The following is a 19,331-nucleotide window of genomic DNA, read 5'->3' as shown; positions in this document are numbered from 1 at the left end:
TATATATATATATGTTAGCTATATTTGCACTCATGAAGAATTTTTGCAATGTTTTGAATACTATTATAAATATGGTTTTAAACAAACTACTACCCATGATCGAATGGTATAGTACACATCAAAACACACATTTTCATTTAATACATGTTTGGATTGACAAAATTACGGAGCTACACCGATTTAGCAACCTTTTAAAGGTTAAGCAAAGTTACAGTCCAAATTCGCCACCAGTCCAAACATATACTTATATGCAATACCAATTCTTCAAAAGTTTACATTTCATTTTAACAATTTAGAGTTTAGCGGCAAAGTTTTCTTTACTCAAATTTCTCCATCTTTACATACTTAAATTTATTAAGTTTTTGAGTCATGATGAAAAATCGTTCTACTAAGAAGTAATTCTTGTATAGACCCAAGAACTTGAACACACTATTTGGTCACACACATAAAAAATTATATTTCTTTTAATTATTTTAAAATTATACATTATTTAATTATTATTTTTCTACTTTTTTTCTTTTATGTGTGTGTCAAAATTCTTATGTCCACACATAAATTATTCTCTAATAAGTTATATATGAACTCTTATAGTATATAAAGAAAATCTTGAGAGACATGTGAAGTTGTTCACTTTTTACTAACAAGGTGAACAATTCACTTTCGAGTTGGTGTATACATAGTCATACCCTAATGCCAATTACTTTGAGTAAGACAACATTAACTATTGTTTGATTAAAACTTAGAAAATGAATGTAATCTTTATCCTAAGAAGTCTTTGGTATACACTTAGATTCAACTATTGATCAAGGCTATACACCTCTTTGTGAATTTGTATGAATCTATATTCACATTTTCATTGAAATAGACTATCCTCTTTAACTATACATCTTATTAGTCTGATGTTAACCAATTTCTTAAATAAAATAATTTTCAAGTTATTTGTAAAATTGAAAATGTCAAAAAATACAAAAGTTTAAAAATTATAATGTTTCAAAATTAATATAAATCATATAAAATGAAAAACATATTACATTTAATATACAACTTTTACGATAAAGAAATGTTGAATTATTTAACAAATATTTCATTGAAAAGAACATTTTAAAGAAAACAAAAAACTTGAATAAATCAATTCTAGGTGAAAAAATGTTAAAGATAAAGACTCCATCTCTAAAGTTGAATATATAGCATATTTTAATATACATTCATGAATTGTATTAGTCAATAAGGTTTTATCGTTTCCTTTGAAATAAAGCAAAATTAGCCTATAAAGTTATTCAAAAATATACTTAACTCTTAACACATAAATATTTTAATATATTCTACTCTAAAATAAAAATTATATTACTTTTAAATTACATATTATTATTTTATATTTAATAATATATTAAATTCTATCACACAGCGCACGGGTTAACTTCATATTTAATTTATTTTCATAGAAGAAATAAATATTTAAAGTGCTTTTATAAAATAACAATGCATAACAATGCTTTTTAAAGTGCTTTTTGAAAAAGCGTTATCATAGAATGTATGCCAACATGAATCTGTTTTTGAAAAAGGGATGTAATAGGCACTACACAAGCATTGTTGTAGGGATAGTATAAAGAAAGCTTTAAACCCTTAAGTTATACTTTGTTATAACAAAAACATGAAAATTCTTGTTTTTTCATTGAACAAATCATATTCCTTGCTGCATGAAACCTTTGCAAACTCGTTTCTTTATCTTCAAAATAGAACCTTAATTAGCTTGTGAACCATATATGCGAACTCATTTCTTCACCCATTCCATCTGCAAATCGTGAACCCTATCTGTGAACCCAGAACCCTCGAATTCGCGCACACCCATAAATCACGCATTCCCTGGAAATCGTGCACACCCAGAAATTGCCAACTCATAACCCTGAACCCTCCCAAACCCAGATATCGCGAACACTCAACTTCGTCTTAGAAAACAATAGTCACCGCCAACCTTCTTTCCCTCATTCCCTCATTCCTTACATTGACAAGATCTGATTCAACTCTCAAGTCATCTTTAAGGAATTTGTTTCCCTTCAATTATTGCATCCATCCATTCAATTAATTAATTAACTTAAGTATGGTATAGATATTGATCAACTGAGCCCCTTATTATCGCATATTTTATGCCTCCATAGTATCAGAAAATATTGATTGTGTCGGAAAACCAGTTCTTTATCATACTTTTGGGTTTGTTCTGTGTGAGTGTGACTGTGGGAGGGCTAAAATATTTTATGCCTCCACCATCATTTTTATAGATCTTTAAGTTATTTAAAAATATTGTATATTTGTTATTTGAAACAAAAATATAGATATATGATGTTAACATTTAGCTGTTTGTTTTTGTTCTATTAAAAATATTGTATCTTTGTTATATTTGTATTCAAAAGACCTTGATTTGTATCATTATTTATGTTAATATTTCTCACTCATTAATTTTGAATCCTATATCTATATGGAATCCACATGGTCACGTTGCAGTTGGTATATGTGAAATGAAATTAGGGGTCTCAGTTTTAAACCATTTTAATTTAAATTAAAGAACCATGATATATGCAAATTTTGTTGTTATGGTTTTCTAGTCTTTGTTTTCATTTTCTCTCCTCTCTTGAGAATTATTTAAATTTGTATTTATTGATTTTTTGTTGTTTTTACCTCCAGTTCATTTAAGCATAGATGTCTTGTTCACTAAGAATTATTTTAATTTGTTTTATTTATCATCACAATAAGGTTAAAGTTGAAAGTTGCTATTGTTGTTGATGATGGAAAATTGATGTTGTTGAAAATTAAAAGAGCATTATGTTGATGAGATATATTTTGGATTTATAGTTAGAGAATGATGGAGTTCCATCATAAATGTATAGTAGAATTTGCACTTCATATTTAATATTTATGTTCTCTTATTGAAGTTGTGACAGATTAAATTTGCACAGTGTTTATACAAAATTGATATATAGAAAAATAAAATCAATTTTTTTAATTGAATATTGTTGTCACGTGACTACCATATGACAACGTTTTTTTTTTAAAAAAATAGTACCTTCCATAACATTTACAAACGAAACTATTAAATTTTATTATATTTTATAAATAATCATATTTTTTATATTATGTGTAATTGTTTATTATACCAATTCCCTTATTTATCCCTTTACTATAAATAAGTTGAGATAATTTGACAAAATAATATTTAATGTTACTTTAAAATTGAAAATTGAAAACGAGAAATTACTAAGATTTTATTTAAAAAAAAGTGATGTTTAGAAAGGAAATAAAATTCGTCCAACCAATGAATTTATTAACTAATCATACAAGTTATATTTTGTCATATACCCATCAAAAGTCGTGATTAAGAATGACAAAGAGTATCTACAATACAATAGTATAGACTATCTATTTGATAAAATTAATATATGTAATCTATCTATATTCGTCTGGGTATCTGCTTCATAAATTATGAGGCATTTAGTTTGGAGTAAATTTCAATACAATATACACAAAAGAACATTAAAAATCTCTTGGTGTGCTTGGAAAAATCCGGATGGATTAACTACCATAGTGGATGAGGAGGATGAATATCATTAAAAACAAAAAAGAATTCATCAACTGTCACAAAGATGTAATTTTTTTGCTCGCAACAGTCTAAGTCATTATCATAAGTGGGGAATAAAATTAATGGGTTTAGCATTGTTATTATAGGGTGGAAAGCAAGATTCCTGAGTAATTTTCAGCCTCTTCAATCTCACAAAGGAGTAACTTACGTGGAATCAGGACACTAATATTAGTCAAAAAAGTGCACAAACTTTGTCTTATGCTTGAAATCCTTTTAGCTTATACATTCATGCGCACAATCTGAATTGCTGAAGAAACTTTTTATCTGCTCAATAAAAAAAAACAAAATAGAGTAGAGATTCATTTTAGTCTCCTAAAAAAATCGTGAGATTAAGTTTAGTTACTAAGAAAATTAAAGATAATTTTTAGTCAAAAAAATCAAATTAGAGCAACTTAATTTTTACTTTTCTTACACTGATTGATTGATAAAAGAAAGATGATAGAAAGAAAAGAAAGTAAAAGAAGAGAAAAAAGAATAGGAAATAAGCAAATAATTTAGTAGTTTTATATTAGAGTAAATGAGAAGAGATTATTATAGAAAAAAATATGTATATTTATAAAATAATATAAATATCCTTAAGAAAAATTTGATATGATAAAAAAATTAATAAATATTTCAATATGATATCTGTTTTGGACTGGACTCACATCCACTTAGGCTAGACTCAATACCAATCGATCCTTCCAATATGTGATGCAAGAATTTCTCGAATCCAGGGCAAGCCACTCACCTAAATGAAATCAAAAGTGGTGGTCTATCTTAGATCGCCTAGACATCCAATCACGACCGCTCGAAGGCAATCCTGTCATAATCATAGCCACTAAATGGCGACCGCCTATCACAAAGCAAATAAACACATGTCTAGCATCAGAAAGTACCCAATGACTATTTATTGATTCTTGATAACCATCACAAGAAGGTTCCAGAAATCTTAGGAAGAATGCCTACACAAATTGACGTCCCTAGGTCATAAATGTACGCATAAATTCTAACTAAAATTATGCTCATGCTCTTGCAAATTCTTACTTGATCGTTAAATTGTAAGAAAGTTCCAGAAATCTTAGGAGGAATGCCTACATAAGTTGACCTCCCTAGGTCATAAATGTATGCACAAACTCTAAATAAAATTATGCTCATACTCTTACAAATTCTTACTTGATCGTCAAATTGTATGAAGGTACACCTTCTCTACGAAAAGCTGACATAGGAGACCTATCTTTTCATCCCTCCAGAATACAAGTTACAAAGGTCAAACACCTATATTCAGCAACTCTGGTATTAAATAGTGGAACCGTTTGAGGGGACCTTTTATCCACATCCCACCATTACCCTTTAGAACTCTTGAGTTTGACCTATGGCTCCTAAAAATACTGTCATAAGAATGTCGAACGTGACGATTGAACCTCAACCTCAGACCACCCAACTAGATGGACTGACGACCACTCCCTCCATCAATAAAAAGGCAATGCTTGAAGTTCCTGATCAACCACAACTTGATGTAGAGGGTGACGTCACATAACTCCTTTGTACCTTAGTCGTTTTCGTTCATAAACAATCCCACCTTATCGATTAGAAGAATGCACGACTAGCAAGGGTGGAACACAACTAGAACCTAGTTCCAAGCAGAGGTTTGGTGGTGCAAGAAACTTTGATCTTCGTCCCTAAGGCATCCAAAGGTAAAACTCCCCAAACAAATGCACGTCAACCACGCAACACTACTATGATGTTCCTCGTCCTTAATAATATGACAAAAGACCACAAAAGAAGGATATCCGGCCCAAAGCCACAACAAGAATTGGAAGGGCAAACGTCCTCGAGGAAGGACAATAAGTCGTTCACCATATTGAATTCACTCCTCACGCCGCCGCCAACATAGTTATCCTAAAAGTTCCTCAAACATATCCAACTTCAACGATGAAGGACGTAACCTGAACTTTTTCTCCAACAAGATCAAAGATTGTCCAATCCCTAAGTTGTTAGAAAAGCGACAACCAATGGACAACTACAATGGGACATGAGACCCCAACGACCACGTCCAAGGGATAGACACCCTTCTCGAATTTAGTTATGCCAGAGGTCTAGTAAAATTGATGTTGTTCGTTCTCACTATAAAAAAAATCAGCAATGGATTGGTTTAAGGGCCTAAAATCGAGATCTATACACTCATGGGAAGAACTTTTCACCAAATTTACGGCTTACTTTGTCGTACTCGAAAACAACCAAAACCACTCGAAACTCTGGGTGCTATCCTACAAAAAAAGAGGAACTTGTACAAGCCTAAGCCGAAAGGTTCACAGAGGAAGTCATACATGTTATAGACACAAATAACTAAATCAAAACTTACCTCTTAAGACAAGGATTAAGCCAATGAAGTGACTTTGAAAAAGCATCACACTTAATGTACCTCGATGTTTCAATAACCTACTCAAAAAACCAAAGGATTACATATAGTATGAAGAGCATTTGAAAGCCAATGAAGCCATATTCGATTATGGTGAACACGAGAACAAGCTAGAAAAAAAGGAAGGAAAACTAGAAAAAAGAAAGGTTGAAAGAAGAAAAATAGGGACCCATTCTCTGATACAAGAATTACACCCTACTTACCGTCACAAGGGAGTGCATCTTGAAAAAGTGTTTCAATGTCGAGTTCAAAGACAGAAACATCGAATTCCCATTGCCAATCAGGAAAAGACCTTGGGCAGATAATAAAAAATATTGTATATTTCACAAAGGACATAAACATACTATCGAAGAATGCGTCCAACTCAACGATACCATTGACAACTTAATATAAAATGGGAAGTTAACAAAATATACCAATGAAAAAAAGGGGTACGGTCGGGGATAGGCAACAAGGACAAGGTTGCCAAGGTCGTCCACCAAGCCTGATGCGACTCTTAAAGATAAAGGGAAAGGTAAAGTTATCCCATGAGGCAACGAAGATAAATGGACACCCATAACGATGGCTATCATTGGTAATGATTATAGCCAATAGGAAAACATCCCCGAAGTCATGACCATTAATGGCAAGATATATCCCAGTTGGGAAGAAATTCTAGTTATAGCCTAAATGACAAAACAATCGCACAAGCAGTGGTTTCTTTTTGTTGGAGTAAGTGTCATATCCAGGGGATACCCTAATGTTGAACATGACAGGTTCAACTTCTTCAAAAGAAATTTGAATAAAATGATTTCATCTTCTAATAGGGAAACACCTGCCGAAGTGAGGGGAAAAAGAGACGCCCGCTGATAACGTTCTATGAAGAGGACCTTCTGGATGAGGTCACAAATTATCAAATTCTTCTCAGCATCCAGGTTTTGACGGTGAATCACAGTGTTCACAGGGCTCTTGTGTACTAATGAAGCTCATGCAATATAATGTATTCAAGCTTATTCATGATACTCATATTAATTGAAAGGAACATGCTTTGTTATTACAGAGCAAATTTGCAAGAATTCAATGGATCCACTACTCGTTTGTGGGGATATGTGGACCTGATGGTCACATTTGAGAACAACAATACAAAAACCATGAAGACCCAATTTTTAGTCATAGATTGCAAATTTGTCTACAATTTCATTATGGGGAGGCCAACTCTAGCCACACTGGAGGCAGTCTTTGAAGTAACAATGTCAATTATAAGGAAGGGGGTTTGAATTATAATTGTCCCTTTTTAAAGATTCCTGTTAAAAATTGAAATGTTTAACACAAGATTGATCTTGGTTACAAACGAAGAACGTTCTTGGGTAGTGGAAAAACAACAACATTCATTTATCAATATAAAAAATGATTAAAAGAAAAAGAATAAATAGAGATAAGGAAAGAAAGATCGCACAAGCATAAATCTTGGTTCACGCAACACGGGTTACGTCCAGTCCTCACAAATGTGAGATTTTCCACTAAGTGCTCAAAAACAAGAATATTATTGGTTTTCACACAGTTTTCACAGATCAGTCTTGATTTATTACAAAGTTCTACCTTTCTATCAAGAAAGGATTTCCACTGGTTACCTTACACTATTTCAGAAAGTATTTTACAAGCTACCTTTTAAATCATAAAAGGATTTTTACACACTACTAAAGCTATGTCAACAATACAACCTTGAGTTACAAAGTAATGATTTTTGAGATTGTTAGCATCTAAATATGCCAAACTCTTGTTTGAGAATAGATTTTAGATTTTAGAACTCAGTAAGTATTGATTTTAATGTCACACTAAGAATTAAATTGCAACTTAGAATGATTTGAGAAGCTCGAGTATGATTGAATGAGTGATGTTTTGTGTGGCATTTTGAGTTCTGATTTATTCTTCATTGTGAAGCTTTATTTATAGGCTTTAAGAGAGCTTATGACAACTCATTTAGCCGTTGGAAATAGGCCAGCTGTCATGAGTAAGTGAATGGATAAGATCAGTCATAAAGCAAGAATGTTCTTGTTGAAACTAGGAATGTTCTTGTGATCCAAGAACGTTCCTCGAATTTGTCTTGAGATTAGTTGACTTATATTCTAATTTTGACAGTTTTCTGAAATGATTTCATGCTTTGAATCATGTGTGCAGGTCTGTTTGAAAGTACAACATTAATGTCATTTCCAGCCTGTCAGTTTGTATTTGTACTTGCACTTGCTTAACATAGAGAATGATCTTGCTTTATGTATTTTGTGAAGCAAAGGCTTGAACCTTCGAATTCTGGAGTAATTCTTGCTTAGATTGATCCTTGGATATTTCTGACGAAGATATAGAATGAATTACATTTCTGGGATCTAATCTTTCACTTAAAAATCCGATAATTTTTGTTTACGGCCGATGTGGAGAACATTCTTCATTTTCCAGACTTCTGTCAACAACGTTCTTCGTTTTACTGATTTTTCTTTCTTGATTTTAATAAGATATGTTTTGTAATGCTTGGTACCTATCTTGTTTTAACACACAAAATAGTTAGAATCATAATTAGAAATCTTAATTAACTTTTTGTTTAATTATCATTAAAACATTAGTTTGTGATTTTTTCTCAACAATCTCCTTTCTTTTGATGATGAAAAAACATGTTAATTCAAATTTTAATTGTGATTCTAATTATAGTTAAGAGAGATTTTTAGTAAAAAAAAATCCCCCTTAATATGTGCTAATCATTTAAACCAAATAATAACTTTTGATTGATATAACAATGAAGTTCTTGATTATTAAAAGGTGGTTGAAAACAAAGAAATACAGAAGTAGTCATACAAAAAGAACTTATGATCTTACTTAAAATCTAAATAACTTCTCCCCCTTTGTCATGGCAAAAAGGAATAGGAGTATTAATCTAAAGCTAAATCAGAAAAACAATGAAGGTGAATACCCCTCAGATGATGGAGACAGAGACGGTTGAGGTATGTTTGGAAAAAAGCTAGAGGAGGATTAGGCACGAGAGGCTCAAGTCCGAGCTTGAGAGTAGGGATGGGAATAGGCTAGGCCGTCCGACAGGGGCCTATGGCCTGGCCTACTTATGGTCTGGCCTGTTTAATAAAAAGGTCAGGCTCAGGCTGTTTTTAAAGCCTATTTATATAAATAGGCCAGGCTCAGGCTTGTAAAAAAGCCTATTAGGCCTGACAGGCCGGCCTATATATATTTTATATGTATTCCATTCTCTATTTTTTCTTCTTCTAATTTCCATTGCACTCACTCCAACAAACATGTATGAAAACAACATATTTTTTATAAAAACCGATATTATTTATCTGTTACTTTATATTTTATAAAAACCAATACTATTTATTTGTTATCTTTATATATATTATTAGTATATAAATTTAGAAATCCTAATTGTTTATTATTACTGAATATGAGTTTGTTTGAGAGGTAATATTCCGAGTTGTTTGAGAGGATTTGTTTAGAGGTAATATTCTGAGTTGTTTGAGAGATAATAATAGGTGCGTTTATTTCAATAAAAAATTTATTCTTTTAAACCAAAAACTATTTTTTAGGGTTTAAAAGGTATTTGTTTCATATTTTTAAAAAATTATTTTGTTAGAAAAATCATTTTTTTATTTAATATATATATATATACATATACACATTAGTATTGGTATATGGAGAATCATATAAATCGATATGTGTAGAGCATCATGTAGCTATAGATAATTGTTTATTTATTACCTTTATATATATATATAGACCATTTGTTTGAGAGATAATAATGGGTGCGTTTGTTTTAATAAAAAAAATTATTCTTTTAAACCAAAAATCATTTTTTAGGGTTTAAAGGGTGTTTGTTTCATATTTTTTTTAAATTATTTTGTTAGAAAAATTATTTTTAATGTGAATAAGGCTTTTAAATAGGCTTACAAGTCAGGCCATGATAGGCCGTAGGCCAGGCTCAGGCCAAAAAAAAAGCCTATCATAGGCCGTAGGCCAGGCTTAGGCCTCAAAAATTCATCGTAGGCCAGGCTCAGGCCTTTCAAAGCCTGACCTGACCTGACCTATTCCCGCCCCTACTTGAGAGCAAGTTGGGTAGCCATCCAGTCCCGTAGAGTAGCTTGCTCTTTGTCCTGATGAGCTTGCCTAGCTATGATGGTTTGAAGGGCAGCAAAAATTCTGGGAATTTCTTTATATGTTTTTTATGTTTCCCTTTCCATTTTGGTCTTTTTAAAAAGACGCTGATCATCTTCAATTGGAGTGGATTGAGGAGTGTTTTCGGATGGTGCAACATTGGTACAAAATATGGATAGGGTGATAAATGAAGTATTAATGTGAGAAAAAGAGTTTGTAGGAGCAGAATGATGAGGCACGAATGGGACAACTATGTCCGAATCCGGAAAAACCAAAAATTGGGTTATTCCTAAGATGGAGAAAGTTTTTTTTTTTTTTTTTTGTGGTGACACAAATGCTGGGGACATCAAGGAGTTGTGTTGAATTTAAAGTGGATGGCATAGATTACCTTGAAAGGATGGATTGGTGAAAGGTGGAAATGTAGAAGTTCTAGGAGAGACTTGATCGAGGATATAATTCAAATTTTATGGAAAAGTAGGAAACGAAGAATGTTCTTCATCATGTTTGTGAAGGGAAGAACGTTATTGAGGTGAGGATTGCTCTGCATTGGAGTTGACAGTAGAGGTGTGTGCATACCTTTTCCTTTTAGTGGTAAACGAATTGAAAGTAGATTTTGGCGAGGGTGGGATGGTGGGAATTTGTTTCATATATGAGATGTTCTTTGATGAGAATTTTGTTATCTTAATGTTGGAAGATTCAATCAACAAAGGAATATGAAAATGCATGAAAATATTGGAGAAAACCATACCATATGGAATAATGTTTCTCTTATAATCCTTGTGGATTGCAACAATTATATGTTGGATTATCAGGTATGGCTGATTTAACTTCTTGCAATGAAGATGATAAATGACTAGTGTGTCATTATCATAGACAAATTTTGTGGCTACCATAATGGGGAAGGATGGGATGTTGACTTATACTGTTGAAAATCTTTGGAAGTGGTTTCATGTCAGTTGAGAAATTTTTTGTAGTCCCATCAATAAACAATTCTTGAAACACTTCTTCTTTGGTAGTGTTAAAGGTTGTGTACCAGTCTTTTCCAAAAACTATTGGTCCTTCAGATGGCAGTTTAAGAATTTCAGCTATAATTAAAGGATCTAGACGAATTTCAATACCCTTTAGTGTTGACACAATGAGGGATTTATCTGCAAATGCTTCAGCTTTGTAGTAAAATGCTCGAATGACATCAACATAATAAAAGTAAGATATTTTAAAGAAATCTATCCATCCAAGTGCATTAGTGTGATGTTGAGTGGAGATTCCTTCAACTTATAGGTTTTCAAAGATAAAAAAACCCAAATGCCAATAGGTCGTTGAACCCACTTCTTAGTATAGAGCTTTTGAATTTTTGAAGGAATCAAAGGAGGAATAAGGATTTTGTAAGAAGAAGGTTTGGTTGAAGGTTTTGAGGTTGCTGGTTTTGAAGCTTTTGTTGATTTTGAGTTTGGAGTTTTGAGTGGAGAACATTCTTGAGTTAGGAGTTTGGACGAAGAAAGTTCTGGGTTTGAAATTTTCTTTGTTAATTTTTTAGAGGCTAAAAACTGAGAAAGTGTTGAAGACGAGTTGGACTTAGGAATGGTTGATTTAGTTTTAGAAGGTGTGGATTTGGATTAAATCACTTTGGAAGGAGATTTTGGGGATTTTGAACGAGGTTTTGAGGATTTTGAAAGTTCTTAGGATTTTGAAGATTTGAAGGGTTGTGATGCATGAGCAGTTTTTTATTTTGGAATTTATGGTGGTGGTGAGTGTTCAGAATCATCATCAAAAATTATATAGATCGTTGTGTCTATATTTTTGGACTTTGAAGTGCCAATACCTGTCAGGACGCGCATCGATCGTTTCTTGGAAGATGAAGTGCTGGAACTAGGGTTGGGGGATTTACAAAGATGCGGTGGAGCTTAAATGATTGAAGGAAGAGGACATTGATATAATGGAGGAAGAATAGTAGCAAGAGGCTCCAGCGTGATCTGTGGGGACTATATTCTGGCGACGAAGACATGTAATCAGAGAATGCTCTTTGTGAAGATGAATGTAGAGGTGTCCGTCTTGGTGGAGGTGATGGTGAACGAGCTAGAGATGGTCAAGGAGATGCTGATAATGTTGGTGAGATAGGGTTCTTGCGTGGTGTTGCTTTGGTGCGAGCCATTTTTGAAAAAAAACATGAGAGTTGATAATGAAGGGGACAAGAAGATGAACATTTTCAGAAAAAGGATGAAGTTGTTGTTTAGTGAAGAAAGATGAACGATTTTGAGTTTTTTCAGTTGATTTGTGAGTGGAGAGAGTGTCAAGCGTGTGGTTATAGATGGATTGGTTAGTTGTGTATTGGGAGGAGGAAAATGAAATGATGTGGCAGGACAAGCATAGGTAGCCGTTACCTTTTGTAAAGTAGCAGACGTTTTAGTTTAAAAATTGATTTTAAAAATTTTTCATGATGAAAAACGAAGATCGTCCTTGAGTTGTTTATGGAATACATGCTCAAAACGGAGAACAATCTCCGTTATGACCAGAATGTTCTAGTTTCAATTTTAACGATCTTGAGTAGGATTTTTAATGATTTTTAATTGTTCTTTAATAGAATTGAAGCTTTCTTTAACAAAAGGCTTTGTAAAAATGTCAGCTAACTGATTCTTTGTATGAACAAAGATTAATTCAATTTCTTTTTTATTCACATGATCCCTAATAAAATGATGTTTTATTTCAATATGTTTGGACCTTGAATGTTGAATAGGGTTCTTAGATAAATTAATGGCACTAGTATTATCACAATAGATTGAAATATGAGAATATCTTACTGGAAAATTTTCAAGTTGATTTTTGATCCATAAGACTTGGGAGCAACAATTTGCTGCTGAGACATATTCAACTTTAGTGGATGATAGAGCAATCGTATTTTTCTTTCTACATGACCATCTTATCAAAGCTTCTCATAGGAACTGACATGCACCACTTGTGCTCTTTCTTTCGATCTTATCACCGGTCTAATCGGCATCACGGTAAACTACAAAATCAAAATGAGAACCTTTGCTATACCAAAGGCCAAAATCATTAGTACCAACAAGATAATGAAAAATTATTTTCAAGGCAGTTAAGTGAGATTCTTTTGGAGAAGATTGAAACCTAGCACATAATTCTATTGTGAAAATAATATTATACCTATTTGCAGTTAAATAAAGTAATGAGTCAATCATACCTCTATATTCTTTTTCAGATATTGATTGTTCATTTTTATCTTTATCTAATGAGGATGATGGATGCATGTGAGTAATCATAATTTTGGCTTCACTCATTTTGTATTTTGTTAAAAGATCCTTGATATATTTTTCTTGACATATGAAAATTCCATGTTTATGTTGTTTTATTTGTAAAACAAGAAAATATCTCAATTCTCCCATCATGCTCATTTCAAAATCACTTTGCATGAGATTTGGAAAATTTTCACACATTTATTCATTTGTTAATCCAAAAATAATATCATCAACATACACTTGAACAATGAGTAGATCATTTTTATTTGTTTTTAAAAAAAATGTTGTATCAATGTTTCCACGGGAAAATCCATTTTTGATCAAAAAGGAACTTAATCTTTCATAACAAGCTCTAGGAGCTTGCTTTAAACCATACAAGGCTTTGGTGAGTTTAAAGACATGATTCAGTTTCCTTTGATCTTCAAAACCAGGAGGTTGATGAACATAAACTTGTTCATTTAAAAAGCCATTTAAAAATGCCTTTTTAACATCCAGTTGAATTTTTTTAATATGTTTATGAGATGCATATGCAAGAAAAATTCATATGGCTTTTAACCTTGCAACTGAAGCAAAGGTTTCATCATAGTCTATTCATTCTTGTTGATTATAACCTTGAGCAACTAACCTTGCTTTGTTTCTCACAACATTTCCTTCTTCATCTAGCTTGTTTCTGAAGATCCATTGTGTTCCAATTATTGTTTGATCTAGTGGATCTGGAACAAAGGTCCAGACTTCATTCTTCTCAATTTGAAGAAATTCTTCTTTCATCGCATCAATCCAAGATTGTTCAACTATTGCCTCTTTGATGGATTTTGGTTCCATTTGATATATCATTGTCATATTGTTGCTTACATCATCTTTAAATGACATTATTGTTCTAATGCCATCAAATATATCTCCAATGATTTAATTACGAGGATGATCACCTATCAGTTTCCAACTTCTAGGAGGAGTTTGAAACAGAGACTGTTTATTAATCTCATTTTTCCTGAGGAAAAATTTGTAGTGTTTGTCCAGTTTGTTTTTCCTCCTCCTTATCTTTCTTTTTTAAATCAAGATCATCAAACTTATTAAATAATATGTGTGTACTTATTTCAATAGTTTTACTTTTCAAATTAAAGATACGATATCCCTTAGATTTTGTTGAATATCCTAAAAATATAGCTTTGTCAGTTTTGCTTCAAACTTTTCTAAGTTATATTTGTTGTTTAAGATGTAGCAATAACAACCAAAGATGTGAAAATATGACATGTTTGGTTTTCTATTTTACCAGATCTCGTAGAGTGTTTTGTTTATGATTTTTCTAATTGAAACACGATTCAAAATATAGCTAGAAATGTTTATAGCTTCAGCCCATAAATGCTTTTCAACATTTGATTCTTCCAAGATCGTTCTTGCCATCTCTTGTAAAGTTCTATTTTTTCTTTCAACAACTCCATTTTGTCGAGGAGTTCTTTCACAAGATAGATAATGAGAGATGCCAAGTTCATAAAAAAAATTTGAAGGATGCATTTATGAATTCACCCCCATGATCACTTTTTACAGTGATTATATTCGATTCCTTTTCATTTTTAACTTTTTTACAAAAGTTTTTGAAGGCATCATCCTTTTGCTTTAAAAATAGTACCTATGTGTATCTAGAAAAGTCATCAACAATGACAAAATCATATTTCATATCTCATAGACTAGTGGTTTTGATGGGACCAAAAAGATCAATGTGAAGTAGTTCAAGAGGTTTTTTAGTTGATATAAATCCTTTTGGGTGAAAACTACTCTTAAGTTGTTTTCCCTTTGCACAAGCTTCACAAATTCTATCTTTTTCAAAGTTTATTTTAGGAAGTCCTCTAAGAAGATCTAATTTTGATAAATTTGAAATTGTTTTCATACTCACATGTCTAGTTCTTTTATGCCATATCCATTTGTCTTTATTTATGAACATGAGGCAAGACTTGACTGATAGTTCTTCAATGTATAAAATATAAAGGTTTTTCTTCCTAGATGCAGAAAATGTAATTTCACCAGAATTCGCCATTCTTATTTCACATATGTTTGGTTTAAAAATAACTTCAAAGCCATTATCTCAGAGTTGACTAATGCTTAGAAGGTAATGTTTTAATTCTTCAACATATTGAACATCATTGATTTTGGCAGAATTTACTTTACCTATGGTACCTTTGCCTTTGATTTTTGCTTGATCATTGTTCCCAAAGGTTACAGACCCTCCATCCTTTTTGATAAAGGACATGATGCAATTCTAGTCACCTGTCATATGTCATGAACAACCACTGTACAAGAACCATGGTTTTTTCTTGACATCTTGAAAACCATCCTGTACGATTTGCTCCATTAACTTTAGGTACCCACTTGGTCTTGGGTCCTTGAGAGTTAGTTTTAAAGTATGTGTTCTTTTTAATGATATATGTTGTCTCAGAGTGGCCAAACTTGGACCAGGAGGAATATCTAGTGGTCTGTTTTGAAAAAGGTTTGGACAGTTGAGTTTTAACTGGTTTTGGTAAAATTCCAAAACGTTCTCCTTTTGTTACATTTGCTCGAGAACATTATCCTTTTTTCAGATGTTGAGAAAATTTGCTTTTTTTCCAGAATGTTCTTCTTTTCTAAAGATTTTTTGTTCATGATTTTTTCATCTCTTTTTTAAAATAGCATGCAAATTCCAAATGTTGAATTTTGTTGCAATATGAACATTAAGTTCGCATTTTCCTTGTTTCCTTTCAGAAACAAAAAAGTTTTCATACATTTTGGTTTTTTGAGTTTTATCAAAACCAAGATCAACTTTATCAAATATTCCTATTTGAGATCTCATGATTCTTTGAAAGGTTTTAGTAGCTTCAATGAAATTTGACAAATCATTTTTAAGAAATTCAACTTCAGCTTTAAGGAGAAAGTTTTCCTTTAGAGATGAAGGTCGTTGTTGACTATCTTGACTTTCAGTTTTAAAATCTCGGAGTTGAGATTCTTTCAAATTTTGAATGATCTCTTTAAGTTTATCATTCATAGCCTGGATTTTTTCTTTCTCTTTTTTTTCCTTGTGAAATTTTTCTTTAAAAGAACTACACTTTTCAATAAGAAAGTTTGAGTCTTTTAGTAAGTTATCAAATTATTTTTCCATATGTTCACATAAAAGACAAGTTTCATAATTTGTTACCTCTAAATATTCAGTGTTTTCCATCAGACATAGGTTGGCTTCTTCAAGTTCATCTATTTCTGATTCATCAGAATCATCTCAGGTTACCATTATTGATTTCTTCATGAAAGGCAATTTCTTTGGTACTCTTTTGTTTAATGGACATTTAGTATTATAATGTCATTGTTTGTTGCATCCGTAACAAGTGATTTTACTTTTATCTACTTCAATTTTGAAGTCCTTTTTATCTGGAGATACCTTTTTGATATGATATCTTCTCCTTATCATTCTTTGTATCTTTCTTGTGAGGAGAACAATCTCTTCATAAACATCTTCTTGGCTATCTTCTGAATCACTTTTCTCATTTGATTGTTGAATGCTTGGTGAATTTTGAGATTCCTTTAAAGGTATTATTTTACCTTTCTTTATAGGTTTGTCCTGTAACAACACTTCATGTGCCCTTAGAGTTCCAATAAGTTCTTCCAAACCAAGTAACTCAAGATTCTTGGCTTGACTTATAGCTGTTACCATTGGTCTTCACATGATTGGAAGACATCTAATGATTTTTCATACCCTATCTTGCATTGAATATGCTTTGCCAAGAGAATGCCTTTTGTTCACTATAGTTGTGAATCTTGAGTACATTTCATCGATTGTTTCTCCTTCATTCATTTCAAATAATTCGAACTTTTGAATGCCAATGTCAATTCTTGTTTCCTTAACATGGCTTGTTTCTTCATGGTGAGTTTGCAATGTGTCCCATACTTTCTTTGTCGTATCACATTCATCTACTTTTTCATTTTCTTCCCTGCTTAAAGCACATGATAAAAATAATTGAGCTTTTGAGTTTAGAAGTACCTTAGATTTTTCATCTGTTGTCCAATATGCTTCTTTTTTTTTAGCAGATGTTGAATCAGTTTCATCTACTCTTGGTAGGCGATCTTCATTTGTGATGATGCGCCACATACCAGTGTCTTGTGACTTTAGAAACAGCTGCAGTTTGCTTTTCCAAAAATAATAATCTCGAGCCATCAAAGTATGGTGGTCTGTTTGATGACCGTCCATCAGCAATGTATTTAGCTTTTAACATTATCTTCTTGAATCTTATGCTCTAACACTTTTTGGGTATTTAATTCTTTAGAGACTGGCTCTGATGCCAATTGAAGTAACAATGTCAATTATAAGGAAAGGGGTTTGAATTATAATTGCCCCTTTTTAAAAATTCATGTTAAAATAAGAAATGTTTACACACAGTTTTCATAGATCAATCTTGATCCATTACAATGTTCTCTCTTTCTACCTAGAAAAGATTTCCACAGGTTACCTTACACTATTTCAGAAAGGATTTTACAAGCTACCTTTTAAATCATAAAAGAATTTTTACACACTACTAAAGCTATGTATACAATATAACCTTGAGTTACAAAGTAATGATTTTTGAGATTGTTAGAATCTGAATATGCGCAACTCTAGTTTGAGAATAGATTCTAGATTTTAGAACTCAGTAAGTAGTGATTCTAATATCACACTAAGAATGGAACTGCAACTTGGAATGATTTGGGAAGCTCGAATATTATTGAATGAGTGATGTTTTTCTTGACACTTTGAGTTCTGATTTGTTCTTCATCGTGAAGCTTTATTTATAGGCTTCAAGAGAGCTTATGATCGCTCATTTAGCCGTTGGAAATAGGCTAGCTGTCATGAGTAAGTGAATGGATAAGATCAATCATAAAGCAAGAATGTTCTTGTTGAAATTGGGAATGTTCTTGTGATCCAAGAAAGTTCTTCGAATTTGTCTTGAGATGAGTTAACTTATATTCTAATCTTGATAGTTGTGTGAAATGATTTCATGCCTTGAATCACGTGTGTAGGTTTGTTTGAAAATACAACAACAATGTCCTTTCCAGCCTATCAGTTTGTACTTGCACTTGCTAAACTTGGAGAATGATCTTACTTTATGCATTTTGTGAAGCAAAGTGTTGAACCTTCCAATTCTGGAGTAATTCTTGCTTAGATGGATCCATGGATATTTCTGATGAAGATATAGAATGAATTACACTTCTTAGATCTAATCATTCACATAAAAATCTGATCATTTTTGTTTATGGCAGATGTGGAGAACATGCTTCGTTTTCCAAACTTTTGTCAAGAACGTTCTTCATTTTACTGATTTCGCTTTCTTGATTTTAATAAGATATGCTTTGTAATACTTGATACCTATCTTGTTTTAACACACTCAAATACATATGTTAAATACCAAAATACTTAGAATCATAATTAGAAGTCTTAATTAACCTTTTGTTTAATTATCATCAAAATATTAATTTTGGATTTTGTCTCAACAATCTTACTTATCATCCACCTGAAACTAAGTTATGATGTTTGAGATTAAGAGATAGGAATTTTGGAAGCTGGCCTTAAAGCATCTAAATAGTGTTTGTTGGCTTCATTAGAGAACTCCAAGATCGACTCACAGTTGGGCTAATCTCGCACAATAAAGAGGACATCATCTCTTGCTTGAAGGAAAACACATATTTATTCGTACCGACCGCTGATTAGATGTCAGGAATAGACCCGAAGGTCGTTTGTCATAAATTGTCCATTGATATGAAGTATTAATAGATCCCACAATGGCGCTTCAAACGATCACTAAAGAAGGTCGAAGCCACCAAGAAAGTAGTTGATGATCTAGTAAATTCTAATTTTATAACTGAGGACAAGTATACAACTTGAGTTTCCAACCTTTTACTTGTCAAAAAGAGCAATAATAAATGGTGTTTG

This window comes from Cicer arietinum, chromosome 4 (assembly GCF_000331145.2).
Source record: "Cicer arietinum cultivar CDC Frontier isolate Library 1 chromosome 4, Cicar.CDCFrontier_v2.0, whole genome shotgun sequence".
Taxonomy (NCBI): Eukaryota; Viridiplantae; Streptophyta; class Magnoliopsida; order Fabales; family Fabaceae; genus Cicer; species Cicer arietinum.
Note: the sequence above shows the minus strand (reverse complement) of the source record.